This window comes from Crocodylus porosus, unplaced genomic scaffold (genome assembly GCF_001723895.1).
Source record: "Crocodylus porosus isolate Cpor-Errol unplaced genomic scaffold, CroPor_comp1, whole genome shotgun sequence".
NCBI classification, from domain to species: domain Eukaryota; kingdom Metazoa; phylum Chordata; order Crocodylia; family Crocodylidae; genus Crocodylus; species Crocodylus porosus.
The window spans coordinates 52,550,697-52,560,699 of NW_017728906.1; the positions used below are offsets into that span (position 1 = coordinate 52,550,697).

General features: G+C 40.1%; 1 protein-coding gene across 8 annotated transcripts in view; it reads left to right on the forward strand.

The window, feature by feature from the left end:
* Nucleotides 1–10,003, forward strand: part of DMD (dystrophin) — a 1,922,593-nt gene that overhangs the window by 724,129 nt on the left and 1,188,461 nt on the right. The window lies entirely within an intron of this gene.

Consider the following 10,003-nt stretch of genomic DNA (forward strand, 5'->3'; position numbering starts at 1 on the left):
GCTTCAAAAAAAGTGGGACACCATACATGAATGCACAGGGTGCCACCTGAAACCAGAGCCAAGCCAGCTACATACTCCGGCTGCTGGCTAGGCTCCATGTACCTGAATTGCTACCATGAGGCTCCCAGGATCTCAGGTAAAGCTGCTGGGACCAGCTCAGGTGCTGGCTCTAGCCTCCCCTACTCTACCCACGGCTATTTCCCATGTGCCAGAGCACACATGCAGGGGTGTTCCCTGGGGACATGTAACAGCAGCGCAACTATGTGTCGCTGCTGTTTGTCCCTGGAGAAATGCACATTCCCGCTCATCTGGACATGCCCATTGAATGCATTCACTGGGTATGGTGCCATCTAGTGAAAGTATGAGATTGCAGAATCTGGACTAAAATGGATTATTTACTCATATTCAGGACTAAGTATTGTCCTCAGTGAGTATGGGAGAAAGAAAGCCTTACCTTGTACTGACCTGGGGCAGGTAGCCCACTCAGCTCCGGCTTTGGCTTCAGGCTTGGGCCTGAACCTGGAGATGGGTCACCATCTGTCCTGGGCCAGGATGATTCGTATGGCAGGGGAGGGGGCATACAGCTGAAGGGACCACAGGGTGGACAGTTAGTGGGGGGAAGCCTGCAGTCTGCCCCCCATTTTGCCCCCCCCATGTTTGTGCATGGTCCTATACCCCTGCTTTCCTCCCACCTAGCTGCATCCTCCCCACCTTACCTTCTGCTCCAGCTCCCATCCCTTCAGCCCTGATCTAGCCGTACTGGGAGCTGCAGCTGCTGCTTCTTCATGGCTGGACAGAGCTGGGCTGGAACTGGGTCAGGCCACTACTGTTGCTTAGTGCCCTAGAGGAGCAGAGCCGCAGCAGAAGGTAAGAAGGGGAATGGGTAGGGAGTTGCAGGACAAGCACAAGTGCCAGGGTGGTGAGGCAGGCAGTGGGAGGGAGCAGTGGGTGGTGGGCAAATGCAGCGGGTAGCAAAGGGCAAGGAGGCAGGCAGAACAGGGAGGCAGGAAGTGGTGAGGTAGGAAGTTGGGGGGCAGTACACAGGACAGAGGATGAGAGTTGGGAGACAGCAGGGGGTATGTGGCAAGGGGGCTTATGGCAAGGACAGGCATAGGGGAGACGGGCACAGCACAGGGGGACAAGGGGCAAAGAGCAGCTTTCCCCACCATAGCAGTGAGAGTGGGGGATGAATTTAAGACAACTTTCCACTAATAGATTCTATACTGGAAAATTATAACTTGATGCTTTTTCATGTCTAGTTATTGGAGGGAGGATTGTCTTACATTCAAAGTCATTGTGGGTTTGGGTAAGTGGAATACATTTGCATTCCTATCTGCTGCCTTTTTCCAACTAATAAGCTATAAAGAGTCTGAGACTTCATATTTTTTCTCCAGTATCTCAGTTTATCATGCTAATTACTTTGTTTATTGTGTAGTGATGCACACGGTAAATTAAGTATTGATAAACAACATTAACAATTAAAAGGCTTGCAGAGCCATGGGTCTCATCCGTCAAGTCAGTGATGTAATACTGTGGAAAAGGCTGTTTTGCAAATATTTTAAGACACTTGACTAAAATGATTTAGTCAGGGATGATTCTGCCTTGAGCAGAGGTTAGACTAGATGATCTCCTGAAATCCCTTCTGGCCCTAGTTTTCTATGATTCTTGGATTCTGTGACAGTCCTTGAAAGACCTGATGTTTAGAAGTGCTGAGAATCCAACACTGCTTTTGACTTGTGGGTCAACTCTTTCAAAATACTGGACTAAAATAGCTCATTTCAAGTTTTTTTTGCTTTAAATGACAACACAAAAATATGAATTGCATCGCATTGGTTGCTGTTCATAGTTCATAATTTTTATTGTTTTATGATAAACAATAGAGATTTAACCCTTTTAAATGAATTACATTTTTAGACTTTCAAATACAAACTGACCAATGTAGCCAAATTTGGTAGAACATAAAACATAGTGAGCATGCACCGGGGTCATTGCCTCAAGTGAATAGCTTTGGTTTCCAGGGCTTATCTAGTTTTTAAAGGCCTCAGGTATATACACATTTTAATCTGAAGGAACAGCCCAAAAGAAGGTGTGAAAAGGTAATTTAGGAAATTTGCATCCTCTGTGAGATTGTGAGCCTGTATCCTGGAATTTCTTGTAGCTGGTCACGTGCAAAATTTCTATCACTGTCCCCTTCTATATCTTCCCCCATTAAAAATAACTTATTCTGTCCTTGATTGTGCAAGCCAGGTGAAGAAATATTTGCCACTTATACCAGTAGGAGCCAACCTTTTTGGCAGGCGTTCCACAAATTATTTTTGCACCCTCCCCAATACAATCCCCTTCTGCCCAATTTGCTGATCTTTCTACTTCCTACTTTGTGCTCCCTGACCAAGCTGCTGTTCTGCTTTCTATTCCCTGTCTTATCTGCCATTGTGCTGCCTGTCCCATCCTTGCTCTGCCATGCATTGTATGCAGAGGTTGTTGTGCACATGTGCCACAGGTTGGCCATCCTGGACTTATGCTTTGATCTAATTATTCACTAGTCAGGCTCAGTTAGCACACAAAATAAAATATAAATATTCTCTGGTATTCTCTGATCAATGTATGCCAGGAGCAGGTCTATTCTTTTTCACTCAAGTTGAAATTCTAGTAGATTAATAATGGCTTCTTTCAGTTGGAGAGCTAGTAGCCCAACACACTCATTGTTTTGTTTCATGGCCTAGTTGATGGATACACTTAAGCTGCTTGCAAATGTGAAAAAAAACAAAACAGTGCTTTACTAGAAGAAGCAGCACATTAGTTCAACCCATTTCTGCAGCATCCATATAGATTGGGTGCCTCAGTGGTGCTTTTATATGATAGTTGATTCAATCAGCTATCAGATAAAAGCACCATAAAGCCCCACTGAAGATTCCTATCTATACAGACATTGGTCCAACTAATGCACTGCACTTTCCGGGTGTGCACTGCACCCAGCATGGGGGTGGCCAGGCTTCAAATAAAGTGCTGTTTTGTTTTGTTTTCATGTCTGCAAGAAGCCTTAGTGTCTAGCAGATGGCCATTCCCATCTTAAATTCTCTCATATGCACTGTAACTTTTGATTCTCTGTTCTCTCCTCTCCTCTTAAATACATAAAGCATGCTGATAGGGTTATAGTTATAATAACCCCTTTTGTGAAAGCATAGTGTTAGGAAGAATCTCAAATGTACTTCTGGCTTTGGTTCTTAACTTAGTAAGTAACATATCATTCAAGAATTTATGTCACTAGGGAAGTGCATTTGCTATTGTTGCCAAGGTCAGCATTATTGTTGGAACAGACTGCTAGAAAAGGAAAGGTATGTGCAAATATCAGCCTACCAGAAAGAACACATATTCTTCCTAGAATGTAGGTAGTAAACAGGTAAGATGTTGATTAGTGTAAGTTACTGTGATTTCAACCAATTCCTCAGATATCAGTTGACATGTATTATGACAGTTTTGTTGGCAGGAATATTTAACTACCCCAAACTGAACAACAGTTTAGGTGTCTGTATAAGAATGAAATCTGTGTTCTTTGGCTGTTTATGAACTCACTCCATAAACATAAAACCCAAGATTTCATTTATAAGGCTTCATATGCTACAAAGCTGCAAAGGCAATTCCAGAAGGAATTCCAGAAGGTACAGTGCAAAGTGCTTAAGTAGTACAAAAGTGGTCAGAATGCTCAGATAATGAGAATTAGAAAGAGCATTTTAACTAAGATTTTTTTATTGCTAGTGGCTGGAATATCTAGCAGAGTATTTAAAATTACACCTGGACTATGGAGGAAGTTAATTGCAGCATGAAATATTTAAGATTTTAAGTGCAATGAATATTCTGTCTGTTCTTCCATGTTGTTACAATCAAGTACATTTGCCTCCAGATAGGAGTAGGATTACCTCCAAATTGGAATAGGATGAAAATAAAAGAAAAAGTAGTTCCATTTGAAACCTGAAGTTCAAATTGCATTAAGACTAAATGTTTTTTGGTTTTTTTTTTTAAGTTTCTAAATCATTCAGATAAGTTCCCTCTCACTCTATGTCTTTGGCATACCCAAGAAATAACAGAACAGACTGTCAGAGAACCATGCCCAAGTATCTTTTTCTGTTCACAGTATAATACAGTGTGAGAAGACTGGAAATCAGTGTACTTTTTGTATTTAGGGGAGAAATTTTGATTTGAGTCTGGTGGAGAGAGGTAGTAATATCTGGCTCACTTAAAAGAAGAGGGAGAGAATAATGCTCAAAGGTTCTGATAAATCAAATTTTCAGAAACCAAACTAAATGGAATGTCCAAATCACAGGAAGTATCCTCACTACTACTCTAAATGGTACTTTCCTTGCAGAAACTGATCAATTTTAATAGTGTGATTGAATCAGTAAATGTAATGTGACATCCAGATTTAAGAGCTAAACCAGTAACAAATTTTGAGGATAGGCAGAGGAAGCTGAAGAACTAAATATGTAAAAAGTTGCAAAACAGATAAAAGGAGAATGGACTTTATTGTAAGAGAGACCTGATTACAATAATGATGCATTCAGAACTATTCATTTATTCAACCCAAATTCTTTGATTAATTTTACTGAAACAAACAAATTGCAACTGGATTCACAAAGTCTGCACTGATGGCAGCAGCAGGGATGGCCCCTTTTAACCAGTAACCCAGTGGATGGGATACTGAACCAGTATATGAGAAACATGGGCCGAATTCTCCCCTGCATTCAAGGAGATCTCCCTCTCAAATATCCTGCTTTACAGAAGTGCCATAATCACTAGGCTAGAAGATATTTTGGAACATGATACTCTCTAAGAACCCTGGCAGATGTGCAAGTAGAGGCATGGTGGAATCTGGTATGCAATCCCCATAATCATACTTCCTGCCATGCCACATCTTATCCCATCACTCCTTATTGCAATGCAGACAGAGCCCAGTCTGCTAATGGGTACACCCCTATGCCTGGGAGCCCAGATCAATTAACAGGACTCCAAGCCATGGGAGGCCATGGTATGTTCTTATGGCTGCAAGCCCCGAGCAGCTGATAGGGCTCCCAGCCTTGCCACACATTCAATTAATGGCATGATAGTAGCCAACCACAAAGTTATTACCTATTTTTGTGGCTTATTCTTTGTTTTATCATACCATTTATGGCATTAATGTGTGTCCGAGTAACAACTTAAGAGGTGGTTAACTGGTTAATCATGTCTTTAGTATAACATGTGTCAGGGGCCTAACTCTTGCTGTTGCTATTCCACTTTGTAAACATAATTCCTATGCATATGGACTACAACCAAAGTATCTCACCTGTTGGGTGAGTGTGCTAACCAGTAGACTAGAGTTACTCTGTCCATCAGTCTCCCTCCTGCTTTCAGTGTTTCAGTGAGTATTTTAATATTTGAAGTAAATTGGAAAGAAAGTTCAGTTGTTTGCCCAGCCCAAATCAAGAGACAGAGAATGGTGTCCAGATTTCAAGCTATAAAAATTATGTTGCCCACACTGATATCTAGGGCTGTGAGGGTGCCTCACTGCCACATGGCTTTGCAGCTGCTGGCAAGGAAGTCCCTTTGAGCATAATTGGGGCATAGCTTCCCTGGAAAGACGTGACTATCCAGAAGACACCAGCCCTGTCAGAAGGGTAATGTATATGATTCAAGGTAACGCTTCTCTCAGTATTGCTACTGATGTTCCTGGTTTCTATTACTAAGAAAGTCACTGCTACTCTTGGAAGCCTGTATCCCACAAGATGCCACGGCATGCTTCCTTTTACCTTGGGATCTAAAGAGGCCTGCTTACATCTAGAGCAATGATTCTCAACCAGGGTACTAGGGCACCCTGCTTGAGGGGTGTGAAAGGATAAAGAAATAAAGGCAGAGTTAGGCTTCAGGTGTGAGGAGATAAACAGATAAGGGCAGGCTTGGGCTCTCCTTGCCTGGCAGCACCCCTGCACCCACTGGCCTACCCCTTCTGCAAAGAGGTAAGAACTGTAATGAATTAGTTTTTGAAATGGGGTGCCACTCAAGTCACAAAAGTCAGGGAGGGGTGCCTCAGGTCTGATGAGGGGTGCCTTGAGTCTGAAAAAGTTGAGAACCACTGCCCTGGAATAACCTCCCAACAGTAATAGAAATGTCCATTACCATTTCAGAATGTTTCTTTTGCTTAAGAAATAAAAGTCTGCTGACAAATTAAACGAGTTAGGGAGTTGACCGGCCCCTTGATTATTGTGATAGTTTAGAATAATATAGGTAGGGTATCAAAATAAATTCTCCAAGACCTTGTGATAGGAACTATTACAAGCAATGGAAAATGAATTTATAACGATTCAACACTTTAGTTAAAGTACTACCATAATAAAGAGGAAATGTTATTATCATGCTTTATTGTAAGTTGCTATTCCAAATATCCTTCTGAGGTAAAAGCTATAAAAACAGAGATAACATTACATAATTCTATCTTGCATTCTTGGCTAATGATAAATATACTTGACAAGGTGTACTTCATGTTAAGTGGCAGCTCCTAAGTACTTCCATATAGGGTGCTGTACAATTAAAATATTCTAACACAATTTGTTATGCACAGTACACAAGGTAATAAAATTAATGGATGCACTTCAGGTAATGATCTGTGTCCTCTGGGTACAATATATTTATTCACTGATTATATCAGGGGTTGTTTAGAATATGAAATGTGAAAGGATTATGATCCATTATCCCTGAAATTGTCGTGTATTAGCACTGAATGGGTTTTGTATTGTTCTTTGGCATGGTTGTCAAATTTTTACATATGTAAGTGCTAAAAGAAATAAAAGACAGGGAAAGTGATGTTAAAATATGGATGAAAAATTTAATATGTTTGTAAAGATCATAAAAAAATAAAATGAAAGTAAGTTTCAAGTTCAAGTTAACTTTTCTCAGTTAAGCTTTGATGTAATTCTAAAAATGCAGCCTATGCAATTAATTTTTGATTTGTCATATTTAACAAGAAAGGATCTGAATGAAAATTATAAATCTCAAATTGAGCTTAAAAACTATCTTTAAAATGAACCAGATTTGAAGATTTTGAACAAGTCCCAATTCTAGATGGTAGTTTGGCCCAGGCTGTGAACTAAACTGAATGGGATGAGGTAAAAGTATCCTTTTAAATGAAGGAAAGAAAAATGAGAAGTCCCAGACTGAATAGTAGATAGTGTAGGAAGGCCTAACAAATGCCTTGTGATGATCTTTGATGATCTTTGATCTCTGTGATGATGTTTGATCATCAGGAATCCTGGTTTTCTTGGATTTAAAAAAATTCCCAATTTTCAGGTATAAAAAAGTAACCCCAAATCCACATTTTTCCATGATTAAAATGAAACACCATTAATATATAGATAGTTAGGTCTGAAAATTGGGGATTTTTTTTAATCCAAGAAAACCAGGATCCCTGTTGATCATTTGTTTTGTACTAGTAAGGCTAAATATTCAAGACATACATGACACCATACCTAAGAGGGCATTTTCCTGAACCTGGAAACAAGAGGCTTTTTATTCAGCTCAGTTTAGCTTGTGGAGCTCCTTGCCACAAGTGGTTGTAGAGGCTGATATTTTAAGTTCAAAAATAGATTAGACAAATCCAGAGAGGACAGGTTTATTAACAGCTACTAAATAGAACAAGCAAGTATGTAATCTCTGACATCCCTAAACTAATGGTGATGTAGGCAAGGGATGCTATGACAGAGGATAGACCACTGTGAATGTGCCCTATTCATAAACCTTCCTTTTAAAGCAGACATACTATTTATGTACCTGTTGCCTACTTTATTCACACCTCTGTATTCTAGAAGCTTAATAAATCCCAGCTCTGCATATTTCTACACTTTTTGTTAAAATCACAAGCACAGAGATGGTCAAGCACATAATCTTAGGCAGCCTCTGCCCTCTGTTGTGTTTGCTTGGCATTTTTATGTGGTAGAGCCATGCAGATAGGAGAGCAATGACGGAATGCGCAAACTGCTATGGATCATGAGGTGTGCATTTGAGCCTTGTTTTGTAGTTGTGCTGAAAGCTATTGCTACTTGATCCAACTTGTAAATGGGCATCTAGTCATTCAGACTGTGGAGTCAGAGGTGGTTAGGTATGAATAACAGCCATATCACTTTCTTTGGTGTTACTGGCTACAGAAGCTGGTAAATCTTACTCACCCTTGGACCTTCAAGGTTTAGGCTGACAGTTCAGAGTTCATGCATAAAAACCACAGGTAGGATACAATCAGATGTTGAAACAAATTACTGAGATAGTGTAACAGTAAAAGTTACACCTGCTTTAAATGTCTTTGCTCCAGCTAGCAATAATTCTTTGTGACCACATACTGTTATATTGATTCAGACTTCATAACCAGGAACATGTTGCTATCTAGCATATTGCTGTCTGCTAATTAAACCTGAATATACACTAACTGCTACTACTATACATCCAAACCTAGCAGTATAAAAAAGGCAGGCCAAAGACACTTGTGTATACGTGTTTTGCCTCTTGGAAATATGCTCAGTATTTCTGTGATACACACCAAAGTGCCACGTACATAAATCTCATTTCATACACTGTCTCAAACACCAAACCCTGTCTTCTCCCCCTCTGTTACATTTACCCAAGATGGAGCAGCTTTACTTTGAACCTACCAAAGAATGGGTACTCAAATGAGTCTGAAGGCACAATAAGTGCTTAATCTGTAGTCAAAATGAAAGACAGATGGTATAGCACACATTGAAAAATATGTCCACTAATTGGGAGACGGAGCACTATTGATTTCTAGCTAGCATACACATCAATTAATTGGATTCTACAAATATAAAAGAAAAAGAATGAAATACACCTTTAGCAATACAGTCTATAGGGACTTCTTTCTACCAATTGGCTCACAGTAAGAGAAGTACGTGCCAAAATTTGTGGTGAAATGCTGAAGGAACAGAAGATACAGAGGTTGAACAGGGAAATAATATTGACACTCCTGCATTGTCTCATTAATTGATTGTGGTGATTAATGTGATTTTAAGCAATATTGCATATGGTGATTCAAGAACATACAGTACTTGAATATTTGGTTTCTTTGAGAAACCACAAGTCCACATATCAGTTATCTAGACAGACTGATTGACTTACAGTTTAAAAAATATTTTTACTTCAGGATATCTGACATGACTCATGACTCTTTTTGTAGTTCCAAGTGGTTATCTGTCCTTTATTTCAGAAGGTAGCTATCAGGGAAGAGAGGTTTGAGTTTAATGGACTCCTACCATATTGTGACCAGTATGATCATAATTCCACATCCTGAGATGGGGAGATCATGAGATCATCAAAACTAGGATGCTAGATTTAAAAAACCATGGATCTCAATTGAATCATAGACTTAGTAGGCCTGGTGCCATGGGAAGATAAACTGAAGAAGAAAGGCATCCAGGAGGTCTGGGAACTTCTGTAAGACCTATTATTAGAAGCTGAATAAGAAACCATTCCCCTGTGATGGAACACAAGAAGAATAGCAAGAGACCAGTGTGGCTGTACAAGGAGCTTCTAGGATGCCTTAAATATAAAAGGAAAGCAGACAGGCAATGAAAAAATGGGCAGGTCACAAAGGAACCATGCCAGGAAATAGAAAGAACCTGCAGAGACAAAATTAGGAAGGCAAATCCAACAATAATGACCCAGAGAACTACAAACCAGTTATTTTCAAGTCAGTATCTGGGAAATTACTGAAACATATCTTCAGGAAGTTCATTTGTAAGCATCTGGAGGAGAAAAGGTTCATCACAAGCAGCCAACATAGATTTACAAAGATCAAATCGTATCAAACAAATTTGATCTCCTTCTTTGACAAAGTACCTACTTCGGTAGATGAAGACAATGATTTCATAGATTTCTTAGACATTAGGGCTGGAAGGGACCTCGGGAGATCATCGAGTCCAGCCCCCTGCCCAAAGGGCAGGAAGTCAGCTGGGGTCATAGGATCCCAGCA